The sequence below is a fragment of the Botryllus schlosseri genome, chromosome 10 (genome assembly GCF_051294905.1).
Source record: "Botryllus schlosseri isolate E-star chromosome 10, Bs_hap1, whole genome shotgun sequence".
NCBI classification, from domain to species: domain Eukaryota; kingdom Metazoa; phylum Chordata; class Ascidiacea; order Stolidobranchia; family Styelidae; genus Botryllus; species Botryllus schlosseri.
In genome coordinates, this window is record NC_137245.1 from 14,924,918 (window position 1) to 14,942,802 (window position 17,885).

At 38.4% G+C, this 17,885-nt stretch overlaps 3 long non-coding RNA genes across 3 annotated transcripts in view; all 3 read right to left on the minus strand.

Moving 5' to 3' along the window:
- Positions 1-1,162: 1,162 nt before the first annotated feature.
- LOC145448350 (uncharacterized) overlaps positions 1,163-17,885 on the minus strand; it is a 28,626-nt gene continuing 11,903 nt past the window's right edge. The window contains exons 2-3 of the long non-coding RNA XR_013917878.1: positions 1,269-1,385; positions 1,163-1,201 (exon numbers count right to left, since the gene is read on the minus strand). This is a non-coding gene — a long non-coding RNA (uncharacterized LOC145448350). The remainder of the gene's footprint in view (positions 1,202-1,268; positions 1,386-17,885) is intronic.
- LOC145447893 (uncharacterized) lies at positions 4,978-5,425 on the minus strand. The gene is made up of 2 exons (XR_013917745.1): positions 5,302-5,425; positions 4,978-5,151 (listed from the first exon to the last, which is right to left on the minus strand). It is a non-coding gene; the product is annotated as an uncharacterized LOC145447893 (long non-coding RNA).
- On the minus strand, positions 12,198-14,694 carry LOC145449220 (uncharacterized). Its single transcript, XR_013918181.1, has 3 exons — positions 14,391-14,694; positions 13,609-13,701; positions 12,198-13,491 (listed from the first exon to the last, which is right to left on the minus strand). It is a non-coding gene; the product is annotated as an uncharacterized LOC145449220 (long non-coding RNA).

Sequence of the window (17,885 nt, forward strand, 5' to 3'; positions counted from 1 at the left end):
GTCGCCTTTACAGGAAAACCAGGAATTGGATTAGAAGTAAAACAAAAATGCATAATCATGCATCCAAGCCTCTTGCTTTGAGTCTGGAGTTTTAACTAGGATTGCAGAAAAGTTGTGAGAAGACTGCTAACGTTACGTCACTGCTATTTCAATGCAATGTGCTGTGTAACTTTCCAGTTGACCGAACAGTAGCTATAGATATAGGTATCGATAACTAATCTACGGATAGATGTGCATTGTGCAACACGTGGCTGACGGTTGAATGCTGAAATTGATGTCAGTTTCAAATTATTGCTTTTTTCAAAATAAGCTATTCGCCTGTGTGCAACAACACTATTCCGCACTAGCAGAAACGGCTTCGTCGTTGTACTAACGCATGGTGTATCATATCTGTTTGTAAAAGGGTAATGTATTGCATCTTATCAATTTATTTCTCTATTCTCTATTTTGGCTGGTAAAGTTACCGTACCAGTTCTAGAAGTTCTATAAACTGAGGCTGTGCAATTACTTACGCAGTTTAACAGTTCTGCGTATATGTGAGCGATACAGCGTCTTCTTGCGCGTATATTTAACTCTATATTCGTTCATTGGCTCAGAGTCAATTACCGCTCAATCTGTTTCAGACAGCTAGCAAAATGCAATGACATAATCATGCCTCATACGACGAAAAGGCACCTTGACTTGAATTTTGACTCAACTCGAGTCACATACAAAAATCGAGTTATTTGACTCGAGTCACCTTCGAAAATCGATTAACCTGACTTGACGCGAGTCAAAATATACAATATGGCGGTATCGTATCTACAGGGGTTCTTAAATACTTTTGGTCATGAAACTAAAATGCGGATATTCGACCCCCACATTGTTTTCAGAATATTAAAATGAATCTAGTGCACATAACTATCCCCGCAAAGCATGAAAATATAGTCTCAAGTTACTGAAGATACCTCATTACTCTAAAGAACCCTATTGAGGGATTCTGGGTACAGCAGTTGCAGTTATTGCTTCACATCCACGAATCAAACATTGATACTTGGTTTGAGATTGAGTTTTTGATATCATTATAATTATCAAAGTCAGTCCGGTTAAAAATTCTAGACATACCGAGGGAATAATCCACTTTTGCGATCGTCTCAGTGTGATATTGTGACAGTCCGGTCTGCCAAGTGGGAAGTTGCTTCTGCGTTGGATGAACTTTAAACTGCAATTGTATATCATGTTTTGCTAGCCATAAGTCTCAGAAGTATTAGAAATATTCAGCCTCATACCTGCGGTACAATCTTTTTGTAGAACAGTTTAATTCACTTTCCGGTCAAGAAGTTTACCAATTTTGCCAGCTCTTACGCATCTGCTTGCTCTTCCGAAAAAAATCAATGCTGCTGTTTCTGAAATCGAAAGCAGTAGGTGGTAATCTTAGCGCTGGCAACTCGAGCTCAAAATTTTGCTTAACCGGTCTCAATCGAAAGCTACTGTCACATTGATTTCGAAAATATAAATTAAAATTTGGTCCGGCCACTGGAACCCCCCGAAAATAACCCCCAATGTCCGAATCTACATTGTTTCTAACAATTGTATCGCCCGTAGACAATAGTCGAATAAAGTCTCTTTTCGACTGTGACGCCAACAAGCGTCTCGGCAAAGTCGAGCTGTGTTCCCCATGATTGTCAGAGTATTTTGCGACATATAATTCAATGTGACCCGAATACGTCGAGTAGTTTTTGCATTTCGCAACATCGCGCTTCCACGAATTTTGATTATACAAATGCAGCCTACCTACGCATATCACTGCGGAATTCGATATAGATGCGTACTTCCTTGCACGTAGCAGAGGAATCCATTCGGCTCTTTGTGGGTCATAAATTTCATCGGAACTGACAATATTATAACATAGTTCTAAAGTGAATGAGACACCAGTGCGATAACACACTAGGTGTTCTCTGCGCATAACAGGCTAATTAACGAAACAGTGTTTATAGTGCATCATAGATAGATAAATTGTACCTATGATTGGGATGTTCGGCAGTTTGAAATCATACATTTGCGATATCTGCGACGCCGATCAAAACATGGCGGCCAAAAACCACTTAGATCACACACCACTGTTTATGCCATTTTTGGTTTGGTTGGGATGCCGTTTAGGACTTAGCTGAATGAATTATGAGAATGAGCCGTTTTGTTAATCAGTCGGTTAATCGCAGAGAATAACTGGTGTGTTCTCATTTCTATTTGTCCAAATTTTTATATGCGCGACAAAAAATATGAAAGTAGGCTGCTTGCATTTTAGGACGTATTCGCGTTTACAGTGATTGATGCGATGCAACCAACTCAAAGTAGCTGCAACCAATGTTCCCTCCAATTTTTCAAGAGTCTGCACGCACTCAACTTGGAGGATCAAGTGCTGGATTTACCGTCATGTGTTTAAATAAGACACAAGGTGATCATAACTATGTAAAAAAGAGAAATCAACTTGTGGAATTGAGTGTTTAATCTTATCTAAAAATTGATGTCACGTATACCAATAATGTCACAAAATAGGCTAACTTGCCCTCAGGCAGTTGTAAATTCAAAACTTCTAAAATATAAAACGTGCATGTTAATTCAAATTCAGGCATATTGCAACAACTGGCTATAAAGGAAGAACAACAAGTATTTAATTTACATCACATATAAGCAATCGTGGGTCAGATAAGTCCCAAAGATACCCTTTGCAGGAATGGCAAATCCTATCAAGATGAACATGCGATACTTGGCAAGACTGGGGATAATCACCGATCTGGATAAATGCATTGCATTCTTAAGAAAACACCGTCTGCTGGCCTCCAGAATGGATTGCCAAAGATGTGGAAGTATAATGACCGAAGAAAGGACTTCTAGTACAGCCGACGGAATTCGATGGCGATGTCAAGACTCAAAATGCCGTACCACGACCTCTATACGCAAGAATTCATTTTTTGAGAAGAACAACTTGGGGCTCATCCAACTGGTTTTACTAACGTACTATTGGGCTTCTCGTACTCCACAACGACGAATCTCTTTCGAGGCTGAAATTTCAAAAAGAGCAATAGTAGACTGGGCCAATTTCTTGCGAGAAATATGTTCTTCAGACCTCATAGATAGGAAGGGGCCTATCGGCGGACCAAATAGCGAAATTGCAGCGGATGAATCGGTGATCGCTCGACGAAAGGCCGGCAACCGCCAAGGCCGTCCAGTAAAGGCGGTGTGGATTTACGGGGCTGTAGATATCGTTTCTAAAGAAGCTTTTGTAGAATTGGTCCCGGAGTCAGGTAGGACGACGGAAAATCTGAAAGAGATAACATTACGCAATGTAAAGGCGGGTACGACAATCAGAACCGATGCTTTTTCTTCATATCATACACTCAGTAACTGGGGAGGAATGGGGTATAAACACAAGGTAGTAAATCACTCGTTGCATTATGTAGACCCGATATCAGGGGTCCATACACAAGAAATTGAATCGTTTTGGAATCAAGTTAAATCTCTATTAAGGCTACAAAACGGAATCAGAAGAGGCAATCTCGCCAGTTTTCTGGACCAATTTCTCTGGATGAGGATGTACCCAAAAGAAGATCATTTTATGCGCATACTTGAGGCAATAGCGGCCAATCCAAAATACTATATGGGAAGTGAAGTTTGAAACCTCCCTGATGCCAGTCAACTAACGTTTAACATCAAGAATAGACCCTACAAAACATTAAGTTACTTGAAACCAAATTATCAAAAAAATTATTATTATATTTTACAGAAATTGTAATATAATAATAGAAAATACTATTTGTTATTGAATGAATTTCCCAGCCGTGCCTATCAGTGAAGAATGGAACTCATTTCTGTTATTGGTAATCACTACATTAATGTTCTGTATGCAATTATTTTACTGCATATTTGGAATGAAGAGACGAAAGTATACTGCAGTATAGTTAACGCTTCGATCACAGATATGCCCTCAGGATATGAAGACAATTTCATGAACGCATCGATCTCGAATCTGCCCTCAGGCTATGAAAACCGTGCTGGAACGATAACCCAGGCCCAATTCGGTCGGCTACCTAGGAAATTACCTAGAGACTGGGCCAGACTGAATTCGTCGGTTTGGGAACATATATCACTTTCACAGTGTTGGCAAATTAAAAATGTGACTCATAATTTTACGAATCCGGGCCTATTTTTTTCGTCGACATCTGGATATGTCAAAGCCGAAAAGATCACATTGCAAGAATACTTATATCCAACTGGTAAATACTGGAATAATGTTGATGAATTCGAACGTACCTGTATTTGTGGGCGTGAAAAGGCATACATCACTCCTGATCTGAATCTGAAGGCCCTGGAATCAGAAATTGTTTACATTAGACCGTCAGGTCACAATTTCAGATTGGCATGGCGTTTTTTCTGAAACATCAAGAAACAGGTTGCCCGACATATGAGCATGCGACACAATGAAAAACGACAGTTTAGCATGCGACGCTATAGCATGCGGACACATTAGCATGGTAACACATGAGCATAGGGACACATGAGCATGAGGACACATGCGCATGGGGACATATCAGCAGAGTGAAACATGAGCAAGTGGACACATGGGCATGGAAACAAATTAGCATGCGACACTTGAGCATGGTTACACATTAGCATTGACACTAATCGACATAGTTACATATGGGCATGGTAACACGTGAGCATGGTTACACATAACCATTGGGACACTTCAGCATGTTGACACTTGTACATGGTGATATATGAGCATGGTTACATATCAGCATGATGACAAATGAGCATGAGGACACTTGAGCATGCGACACTTGAGCATGCGCCACTTGAGCATGCGTCACTTGAGCATGCGACACTTGAGCATGCGACATTTGAGCATGCGACATTTGAGCATGCGACACTTGAGCATGCGACAATTGAGCATGCGACAATTGAGCATGCGTCACTTGCGCATGCGTCACTTGAGCATGCGACACTTGAGCATGCGACACTTGAGCATTTTTCATATATTAGTGTGTAGTTAACTAGCGTCGAAATCATGGATTTATGCCAGTCCGAACATAATATATATCCCCTCCTCCAACCCCAATATCCCCGCTCCCAACTTTACTACCCATCACCCCAACCCTGATCTTGTGATACCTTAACCCTAACGCAAACCCTAACCGACCCTAATATCCCTCTCGCAACCCTAATACCCATCACCCCCACCCTAATCTTGGGATACCTTAACCCCAACCCTAACCTCAACCACCCTAATATCCATCACCCCCAACCCTGGTCTTGGGATACCTTATCCCTAACGCAAACCCTAACCCTAATTTGGGGATACCTCACCCTTAACCCTAACTCTAACCCTAACCAACCCTAATATCCCCCTCCCAGCCCTAATACCCATAATCCCCGACCCTAATCTAGGGATACCTTAACTCTAACCCTAACCAACCCTAATATCCATCACCCCCAACCCTAATCTTGGGATACCGTAACTCCAACATGAGCCCTAACCGAGCCCTAATGTTCCCCGCACCCACCAACGGCACGTAAAACTTCCCTATCAAAAGAGACCCGCAAAATAAAATAATAAGTCCGTGTCAAAATGCGAATTTGGAATCGCTTTCGTCTCCCAAAAGGATATATGCTTTTAGTTCGTCTGATACGTGCAAACGATACCAATATATGTGGAACAATGACAACCCTTATCGCTTTACCGCGATATTTGGAGCTTTTCGCACAAATCTATATGGTCACATGCTCAAGTGTCGCATGCTCAAATGTCGCATAGTCAAGTGTAACATGCTCAAGTGTCGCATGCTCAAATATCGCATGCTCAAGTGACGCATGCTCAAGTGACGCATGTTCAGGTGTCGCACGCTCAAGTGACGCATGCTCAAGTGTCGCATGCTCAAGTGTCGCATGCTCAAGTGTCTGCATATCCACGTGTCGCATGCTCAAGTGTCTGCATGTAGACGGGTCGCATGCTCAAGTGTCGCATGCGTAGGTGACCCCATGCTCATGTGCACCTTTGCTCTTGTGTCCCCATGCCCATGTGTCCATATGCGCATGTGTGCCCATGCTCTTGTGTACCCATGCTCATGTGTCGTCAAGGCTCATGTATCGCATGCTCATGTGTCACCATGCTCAAGTGGCACTTACTAAATTGTCACCATGATGAAGTGTCCCTATGCTCACGTGTATCCATGCCCGTGTGTCCCTATACTCATGTGTCCCTATGCTAATATGTCCACATGTTAATACGTCTCTGTGCTCATGTGTCTACATGCCCACGAGTCGCCATGACCAAAAGTCGCTATGCTTAAGTGTCGCATGCTCAAGTGTCGCTTGCTATTGTGTCGCATGCTAATATGTCCACGGACCCAAGAAACATTCGAGATTGGAACCCTCTTGGTTTATATCAAATAGCAATTATGAAGTACAAACTGAAGGCCTTGAAAATGTTTGCTAGTTATTCGAGTATCAAAATCAGTTGTATAACTGAACAAGTTGCAACTGAAGAAATAATGAGACAGAGAAACATATACAATGATAGTTCTACCGACGTAGTGGATTGTGTCCGCTTATGGCAATTTTTACAGTGTACTATCTGTACGGTCAGAGGACTGGTAGTAAGTTTCGAGCCACACTACAGCAAGATAATACTGCAAGAAGAAGATTCTACAAGGAACCTTCATGTAACACTGAACAAAGAAATGGATTTCGCACCTGGATTACGCAACTATCACCCTTCAGCTCCCGTATGGTTGAGAGCCATGGCAGGCGATAAGCCAACATTGCCAAAAAATATGGTCTGGGTCTATCCGAGCTACGTTAATAAGTACGGCCTCGAGTATCGTGATGGACCTACACCAACGAAAATAGCAGGAGTTCTGCCAATATACCTATAATACCCTTCCATGTTGGAGCAAGATCAATCGTGTGTCAGAAGAATTCAAGGCAATAGAGCTATCTGCAGTGATCCTGTTGGAGGATTGAATATGAAATTGGCGTTTTGGGATCAAATTAAATACGATTCACAGTCTAATGAGAGAAGGTATCCCGGGAAACCATTTGTAATTTTAGGAGGGAAGAAGACTGGATTGGAACAAAGCAACTCCACACTACCAGGAAGGTCTAGAACCAAGCGTCTTTTTTTTCTTTATTTATTTTATCTTTCTCTGTAATTTTAACGTTGGCTTTAACGTCAAACCTTCAAGGAGTCCTGAACCGAAACATGGACCAGCTTACAGCTCAAATGAACGCACGATTCACCAAAATCGAAAATGATTTGAAGACAGTGGCAGACGGATTAAATGATCTCTCACTTATTGGAATTGCGCGCGCCCAAAAACTGAATCAAGTCATTGTGACCAATATGCGTCGAGATGCTGCAACTGAGGAAAGATTTAAAACTATTACAAATATGATTTGGACAAATCGTAATATGATAATTGCTCAAATAGATAGTTACTTGTCTACAATCCAAACAGTACAAGAAATGACACTTGCAGAATTAAGTTTGAATCAATTAGTTATGGAACAATTACAGAATTTAACAGCAAGGCCAATATTCGATAAAAACAAGGCTTATGCTGTACGAATAAAATCGGGAATTTTGAGCCTCCGAGAAATAGCTGAAAAAATCATTGAACTAAAAGATGAGTATGTGAACATCTCCGAAAACCAGGCATTAAATTTACAGAATACACGAAGAGAGTTGCAGAAAATCGACAATCAAGCTGAAACCGAAATAACACGCTGGCAAGAAGATTTGAACAATAGTATTTTTGTAAATACCTCAGAGTTCTCAAACAGCAATGTAAGTTTCCACCATCTTGACCAAATAATTGGGGAAGAATTCTTTGACGACGTTGGAACCGCAGTCGAAACCTTGGCAAATGGTACTTCAACAATTTTACAGAATGTCGCGAACGGCGCTAAAACTGTAATCACAGAAGGAGTACACGGAATAACTTCTATCCTAGGAGCAGGAACACAAGCATTGTTTGGCGACATTGGAAGCATAGTATTACCAATAGTGGGAGTAATTGCAGCCATAGGCATATTGATTTGCATGATCAAAATCTATCCAGTAATATTTCCGAACAGAAAGAAAATCCATCGAGAAATTCAAGGAAGGAATAATAGATCTGAAATGACCACTTATACAGCAATACTCGCTCCAACGTATCATCAAAGATAAAATTTGGAAATAAAAGGTAAATTAAATTGTTTCAATAAACTGATACCCCTACTATATTTAGATTTAAGTTTAAAGTATATTGTTAACCGACAATCGTGAAATCATGAAGATAAAGATCTTCCGGGAGGTGATAATTGGGATCATGTGGATTCTAATCAATTTGAGTCAAGGTAAAAAAGTATCTCTTACTGAAATGTCACTAATAAATTTGCACGATTTAAATGTTTCACGTTGGATGCTCTATAATGAGAGTCAAGTTATATCACATGCCCCATTACATAGGTTATTTGAACTAGATACACCAACTACTTCAAATTATGGTCACATTGAAATGATTACAGGACACAGCAGTCAATTTGGAACAGTCAAGACCCTTGGTCAGACACTGCAAAATAATCTTGGTAGAAAAAATCAACATAACACATATTGGGAGGATCCTTTAACCTTTGAGCAAACTTGTATTTGCCGGAGGAAGATTCACTATATTGAACCACCTCTGGCATATGCAAATTTGTATAGAAGGATCAGATACGTAGGAGCAGATAAATTTAATGCGCGTTTTATTTTTCGTTGGGCTGAAAATAATATCACCTTACCAATATCAAATCCCCGAAATTCACACACTCCCGTAATGACAGTATACAAATATCTAATCATAAATTTGCTCATGGATTATCGAGTAGTGATTGCCAATTGTGCAAAAATATGGCATCCTGAGAAATTCGAAACCAGCATCTCAATGCGTAAATTCTATGTTTGTACAACGGGAGATCAAAGATTGACAAAATGTTACGCTTGCCAATTTAAGGGAGAAAATCCAGTCATGAAAATAGTGGATACTGGAATATTCATACAAGAACAAGATGGTACAATCAATGATTTTACGACAAGGAATAATACTGACAGTGCTTTAGATTCTGGCATACTATATGCTGCCTCTGAAAATAAATGGCCATCGGGACACTTTAACAGAGTGTCGTCAAATCGTATATATTGGATTAAAGCTAGCCCGAATATATCTACGGAACTATTAGTAGAGGACGGTGACAACTGTTTTCGGGATGGACCTAACCTTAGACAAGCAGGAAGTATACCAATCAAAGAAACTACACCATCTATGATGGCAAATGACCCAAATTGTCATCGTCGGGTGCTGGGAAAGACAAAATGTAATAAGCCTATGGGGGGAGTTGAGGCCAAACTTATGCTTGGAAATCACATGACGTAAGACCCTTCACTAAATAAACAACAATTTGTGAATGTTCATGGAGGTTTTTTGATGAAAAACAAAGGATTTCGCATTCCCGAATCATTTGAACATAGTAATCAGACCTTCCTTTTGGTATGGAGACATGAAAATACGAATAGAATTGGCCAAATATTACGTGAAAGTTGGTTTCAAGCACGAGAAAGGGTAGTTACCATTTTCGCTAATATATCCAGACCAATTAACATGATAAGATCTAGATTAAGAGCAATGATGTCTCGCGAACGAAATTTTCCAAGAACGATAAATATATTATCAAACAAAATCTTCAGACTAAAGAAAGGACTGTTGCCGACAGAAGTATCACGATTAAACAAAGCATTCAGTCAGATGACTGCAGCTATGATTCTATTAAGAGCGAGTATGCGACAGATAGAGCTGTTTGAAATAAGAATTTGTTGTAAGGCTAGCTTTCAAAATGGAAGTTTAATTTATGTCCCTTTTGCCTATAAGGAAGCTGTGTCCCGAGGCGATTCACTAACATCCAGTATACCAGAAACAGATATGACTACATTGAGAAATAGCGAAATTACACCATCTCAAATGACATCATCAGTTGTGACAAACATCACGGATAATATAGGAATTGGCGCATATACAGTGGTAGAGTCAACATCAAGGACGAAGGTATTGACATCGTCTCTATCGACAACGCCTGTTACAATATTGAAATCATCAAACATTACTATTGGGAGAAATCAGACCTATGACGTCACTAGGCCCGAGGCCCTACTATCACAAATACCAACACAGGTAACCTTGACCGAATATCCAACTAATTTAACGACTACAAGAGAAACTGACCAACACCAGCACACACCAACAACAGCATCAGATGCGACCACCTTCTCGCCAGAAGCTCAACGAAATTCAATTTATTTCAATACCACAACACCATCAAAACATTCCACGCCATCAATAATACTTCCAGAGGAGGTAAGTACACGAAGAGTAAGCATTCTCATTACAGGTGTATTTAATACAACGACACAAGCAATGAAGAATACAGATATAATCACAAGAAATGCCACATTCACCCGATCTACAACACATACAAAACCGATGTCAATCATGATGGCCGTTACTGCATGATCAAAAGACGACCCAAGTTTTAGTGCAAACGCCACAAACTACGAAGAGGACTCAACTATGATACCACAAATCGGTAAGTGGACTGTAACAACAAATGGAAATGTATCGTTTAGAGCAACAAAAGAACCAAAGATAAATTCGTCAACTGAGGAGCCAGGTTTACTCTCGCCCATATTAAACTTATTAAACACGTCGGAAGAATTACAACAAATTTCAACAACCCCAGTGGGAGAACACAGCTCAGCTACAGAAACTATTACCCAAGAAGACATGCTAGATAACAACGTTTCGACAAAAGGAAGAGAAACTGATTCGAGCCACACGAGCAGACTACAATCAAGTGCTCCAACGTTCATAACAAAACACGCAAATACAGTAGAAATTTCAAATACGTCTCACAAGATTGTAATGAATAATTCTAACAGCTCGGTCAAAGACAACATAAGTATTATTGCCACGCCTGATTCTAGTAGACATAGGGTTGGAAAAAGATCCTGGGAGCATACCACCATTTTGGCCAATAGCACGAATCAAAATCCGATTATGACGGAAGAAATAACATTTAGGTCAACAAGCCAACCATTGATGCCAGTTAGAAGAGTTGAAATCGGACCCACGACTGATAGTAGAAGTACTAATTTCAGTGGACAGAGTCCCATGCACATTACGAGGCATAGTACTGAAGAAAAATTGAACACTAATTACAATACTACGTCCTTAGCACCATATACCACGCAAGCTACAGCAGAAACTGGTGAAAAGATCAAACCAACTACGAGAAATCTGGTGACCCATATGAATATTACTTGGGAACATAGCACGTTAGCACCAAATAGATCAACCTGGGACACCACTAACTTAAATCTAAGTAATTGTGAGACTACTATGAAGTAGGAGTTGGGCCCTGATCATACCAAAGATCAACAGTTGAGTACCAAGAATATGCCTAAGGCGACATATTTAGCTTTTCAACCTAATGTAAATTCAAGCTGGATGGTATCGCCAAGTGATAATGAAGAAAAATTCAATTGGACTCTAGAACTTTACAAATTATCCGCCTTGGAGAGGAATTTTTCATTGGAAATAGATTCATACATCATCTTCAGAACTCACGTCAAGAGTATCAAGGAACTTGCAAATGAAAATCTCTCTGGCATTGTAAGCGCTGGAATTATTATAGCAATAATCACTGGAATAATGATATATCTAGTACGAAAATTCTGCAGTCAAAAGAAACAATACAATATGCGTGCTCAACGTAGAATTGTTAAACGTAATGTGAGACACGAGTTGAAAAGGAAAATCCTAGAAGGATTGCAGAATAACTCAGAAATTATGGCATTAAATCATGAAGTGAATGAATTAATCGCATAATGATTTATGTTCAGACTATTATTCACTGAGATATGAAGCATGAAAACTTGACTAACTATGTAATACTAGTGCAAACGGACTGACACGCCCAAGGCTGTGAAGTCGTGATAAGTTGTAAACAACAGGCTTATTACTGTACTGTGGAAAAGATGATTCCTTATTCCTGCAATGCAGTAAAAACCATGCTAGCCCGGGGCTGTAACAATACAGTACTAAGACTACCTTGGAAGCTTGACGTGAAAAATGTGAAAAATACACTTACTTTCATATGTGAGACGTGATCTCAAGACTGTCGCATAAATACAATGTCTTTTGTAAAACTGATGATATATCCCAAAATAGGCTGGAGTCCATCACCCCTGTAATAAAGTAGATTCATTTTTCTAAAATGGAATGACAGTGACTGTATACTTTATAATAGATATGCGGGAAAATTCAGTGACGGGTCATTTAAGCAGAATTCATTTCTCAAATACTATCCCAAACCTTTTCCTTTCCAGATTACCATTTCTTTTCTCAGGCAGGCGCTACATCAGATTGCTGTGAAATGACACAGTAACATTTACATACATTGGGTCAAATGTAAATAATTATAAAAATCATTTAATATCTCATTTCTTTGTTTCATTATACTGTAATTCATTTCTTTCGTTATATTTTGGTGAAATGAATATGTTGACATGAAGAAAATCACGGCTACATAGTTATAATCAAATAAATATACCTAAAAATTCACAAAACCCTCAAAAACTGAAAAATATTTTGTTTCTTAATCTATATAGGTGAATTTAATTTTGAAGCTTTCAATTTTGCTGCTAAATTGCAATGATATCATTTTGGGTGTTCTTATTGTTATAAAATACAAAAAAAATACATATATTACAAAGGAGTCTTAAAATTCAGATTCAACAAAAAAAGGTGTTCGCAAAAATATGTGGATTTAGATTTGTGACGATAGAAGATTCCAAAATTCTGTACATAAGGAATATTATTTCTAGACAGCACAGGCTGACAATTATGCAACCTTGTGATAATACTGAGTATCCAGGACCCTAGATTATCGAAGACACTTCCTGGGTAAGTATGATGTAAGTATATTTTACTGTTTTTTATCAAAGTTTCGAGACCATATTTAGTAGGAATATGGACAATCTCCTATAAACTGCGAAACCAGGGCAGGCTAATCCATACGAAGCCAAGTAGAAAAAGATACATGCCATTGTGCAAGCAATAGTTATCCCTATAGTAATAACTAATACTGGCCCCTTTTTATTATAACTAATAAAAAATATGACTCAATTGAACTAAGCATAATAAAATTATGTGATATCCAATTACGAGATAGGTAGAAAATGCATATAATTTCACGCATCACCATACAGTAGACACAACCTAGTAGTCAATGAATTAACCTTAGGACACATTATACAATCCTGGGATCAATTGAAGGCATGGCTTATTTAAATATTGGATTGTGAGTAGAAGAATAACTCGGCTCAGGATACAACGATATGCTGAAGTCGATGGCGGCATTATTCCTCTAGTAACCCTGGAAAGAAAAAGAAGTAAGGGTGTTATATTATGTTCTTTACATAAAAATCAGGTTAATTTAACTTTTAAACAAGATCAACATTCCTATGACTAATCATAACATAATTACAAGTACCTTGTCCAATCAAAGTCCTTCATTGTGTAGTTAGAACTTGACTGCATGTTCATGTTGAATTGGTCACTGGATCTCTTGAGAAAGTGGATGAGGCTGTAAATATACAGTGAGTGGAAGTTCAAAACATTATTCATTAAAATTTAGCGTCTATCCTAGAAACAAGTTTAGGTCTACAGAGTAAATCATCACATATGGGAAGTTTAAGCCTGACTATTTATTGAGGAATACTGCCGCACCAAATACCCAACAAACAAGGGAGACAAGAACAGCATATTTTTAATGAATGTAACTACTTGTCCTATAACTCAATCGGCATGACTGAACACCAATAGCCATTACATCATAGAACAGGGCAAATTTTCCCAATTCCCATTCAAATGAAGCTTTATTGCACCCAACACTATTGAAATGTCTTACTAGTCATCACAGAGATAGTGGAAAACTTGACAAATGAGTTTTTCTCAACTAGTATAAAATGACATAATCGATCGTTCAAGTAGGCATAGCAATTGACATGGAAAATTACTGGTACGATATAAAAATGAAGCACCAACAGATTATGAAATTCTGCATTCTAAACGACAGATCGTGAGTGCAAACCAACATATTTCGGAAGATAAAATCTCTAAATTATATGAACTGAGTAAATGTCACGATGAAAATATATCTGACATAACAAAAAATGTGTTTATGCGGGAATGAAAGAGTCGAACATACTGGTTCGGCAAGAAAATTGACCTATGAAGTAATGTGCACACTACGTAATGCGAATAAAGACTAACCTTGTGTCGGATGAAGCCTGGGCGATGTCTCGCGGTATCTCCTGGTACCTCTCGGTACCGTGATGTAATCTGAAATGACGGAAGTGATATGAAACTGATTATCGGATAAACATCTCACGACTTTTTGCAAAAATAAGGCGTAGCCATGCGAGGAATGCAAAAATCTATTTGACATAAACAAGTATAGATTTTTTCTGAATATTTCAGAATAAATATATACACCCCACTCAAGATAGAACATTCATTCGATCACAAGCATATTCTTCAATATGGAGGACAGATACTCAATGAAACTTAGGGAAGACAGAACAAATTAGTTTATATACCGGTATTGAAATATTACTAGACGGGTAGTACATAAATATATTGACTTACCAATTGTTGAACTTGGGTGAAGTAGTTGACCTAGACTAATATAGCTGAAAGAAAGAAAGTAGAATAAGTTAATTACAAAAAGGATAATAGAAGGACAAGATTCAGGCCTTGCAAGTGACATTCATGTATCATTATGTTATATTGATGTTGTATCATATGTTATATTGATGTTGTATCATATGTTAATTCACATAGTGTGTTTTTGATTGCATAAAGTGAAGCCTTTACATATAGTAAAATGTTTGCTATTGATTCTAGATTGTTTAGTGTGAGATTGATGCATTGTAAACTTTCATTGTAAAGAATATGGCAACTCCATCAGAACTACCAGCAACATCACAAACTTCTGTCATTGAACTTGAAGAATGGGAGCCTGAACTACCGGAAATTGATTCCGATGATGACTTCCCTCTAGACAATGATTACAGAGTTATATTTGAAATGGAGTGTAAATGTCAAACTTTTTGTAATCTTTTTTTCCTGTCGCGGACCCCTACTGAAAGGCAAAGAAAAATCGAGATTTGAAGGCCTGAGTTTGACAACCTTGCTAACAGGCCTTGTCAACAACATGCACAGATTCCGTGGTGAGTTGGTAGAAAGACTGGCTTTCAGATTGAATTCAAGAATCAGAGAATGGACTCAACAACGAGCTGTCTGTAACAGAAGAAACAAGCTCAATATAATCAACTACCAATTCATCGTCGGAAAAATCGAAATAGATATCGACCATTACATAACACGATTTGCAAGAGAACACAAACTAAGACAGGACATAATTCCTTCTCTCAAAGGTGGATACAGCAAGAGACATTGGAAAGAGATGCATATTGATGTGTGGGAAAGAACTAATTGCCCAGTTTTTCTCGAAAGGGAGGAAGATATATTCCATGCGTTCTCATTATGTGACGAAGTACGGAGAAGATTGCCAACGGCCTTCCCAATGTTCAAGGGTTTAGAGTCATCCTTGTGTGAACCCGTGAAGGACGTGAACTGGAAGAAAGCAGCTATCGAGCAAATAAGAAGAGATGCCATTATATTCATCTATTATCCCAACCTTATCATTGAATCTCTAGCAGCAGGCGACTGTTTCTACAATATGGAGGAGCTCCGACCGGTGGCAGAGAATGTGTACGAAAACAGGTACCTTTGGCATGTAAAGATTGGGAAACTAAGATCATTATTGATCCGATATGATGAAAAGAATAAGAATAAAGGAAAGAACTGATGTTGCTGAACAATCTGAGAACTGGAGAGTTATTATATGAAACTGTCTTTTCTGGAGTTGCCATTTATCTGTAATCTGATGAGTACTACAATTATTAGTGTGAGTACAATCTTTATCTATGACAAACATTCAGTTTCCCCTGTTAAGATACCTTAAAGCATTCTGGTGCTAGGTATCTGATGTAAAATACGGAAATAATTGCCGTTGATATCAGATTAAACGAACCTAAATAACGCCGTAATCACACTATATAACGGCCTCAACATTAACAGAATAACTAAATGATTAGATACAATAATCAAATCCTAATTGTCCTTTCTACCGACAAACTGGAATCTCTGACTATTTGTCGCTAGACAAAGCTGTTCGCCAAAAAATCGATATCAAGATTTATGAGCAACCACTATTGTCGCCATTGAGTTCCGAACGAGCGACGTATCTTGATACGAAATCTGACATGCCTTTAGGCATTATAGTCAAGGGCGTGAAAGATTCCTTAAAAATTGACTGAAGATGTGCATTTCCGTATTGGTGATTGCTGAAATATTATATACGAAGTATAAAATATTGTACCATAATGGACGTCTCGTGTTATAACTGACAACACTATATATATATGTCAGGATCCTTCGATCTAACAGGAGCGAAGTTACAAATTCGCTTTAAATTGAGAAATTTTGCTCTGATAGGCGGTAATATACAAATATTGAAAAAAAGCTTAATACAACTATATATTGATTATAGGGATTAAAATGGAAAAATACCCTATGAAAAATAGAACCCGAATTAGTAGTACTGAATTAGCACAAATAACATCTGCAAGCCAGGTACAAGGGACTACATTTCCCAAATGTATTATGTATAATGATGACGCGATACCGCTCGAATTTTCGTTATACTGATACGTTCGTACCGCTCTGAATCATTCACTTAAATGGCGCCAGTCAGAGAAGCTGTTGCTATGGTTTTGAGAAAGAACTGATATGTGCTTTTCGAAAGGTTCGACTGTATATTGCATTATGAAGGTAATCTACATCTTGGAATTGACTGACAGATGATTCAAATCGATACTAGAGCGTTATGAGTGTAATTTGGTTTATAAATTGTGCATGATAGACGTGAATGGAAAAATTCGAATTATGCTTTGAAGAATTTTATAAGTGCGAATCATTTATAATTGAATTTATTGTTAATTAGACCTATTTAGCAGTTAAATGACACTATATTTATTGGAGTATTGGGTTGTATTAAGACAGGAAATGTGTTTTCTAGTAATATCTGAGCCCTGGACCGCATATGGTCATTGTTGACTGGAGCACTGTGTGAAGATTGAACATCTGGAAGTTTGCAAGAAAGAAAAGAACCTGGAATAAAGGTTTCAAGACTACTGAAGGTCATTGACTGTCAGAATCAGTGATATCACTGCCTCCTGAACATTCTATTCCACTCAATTGGTGGCCCGTACGGATTCTTCAACTTCCATTTGTGATATCACACATGTGCTGCAGAGAAATACGTTGCAGACAGATCTTCATGAGGTGTATTTTAGTGCCTATTTCAACACTCATGCTCAGCTGGATTGTGGCACAAATATGCTGGTTTTCAAAAGGTGAATACCCATCTTCGAACTCTACGAATATTTCAACAGAAGAGGGTGTTTATTTCAAATTATAAAGGCAACGAAAAAATAGTGGGTCAATATTTCACAATGAAGAAAATTTTCTCGAAAAAGCCGAAATCTACATCAAAGGATGCTCAAGCCCTACAAGAGAATCTTGCTCTTATGAAAGACACATACAAACGTCACCAAGATGTAGAAATGAAACGAAGCCAGTTGAAATTGGCCGTAAAACAACAAGCTGAACTATTCAACGACATGAAAAATTTAATTCCGA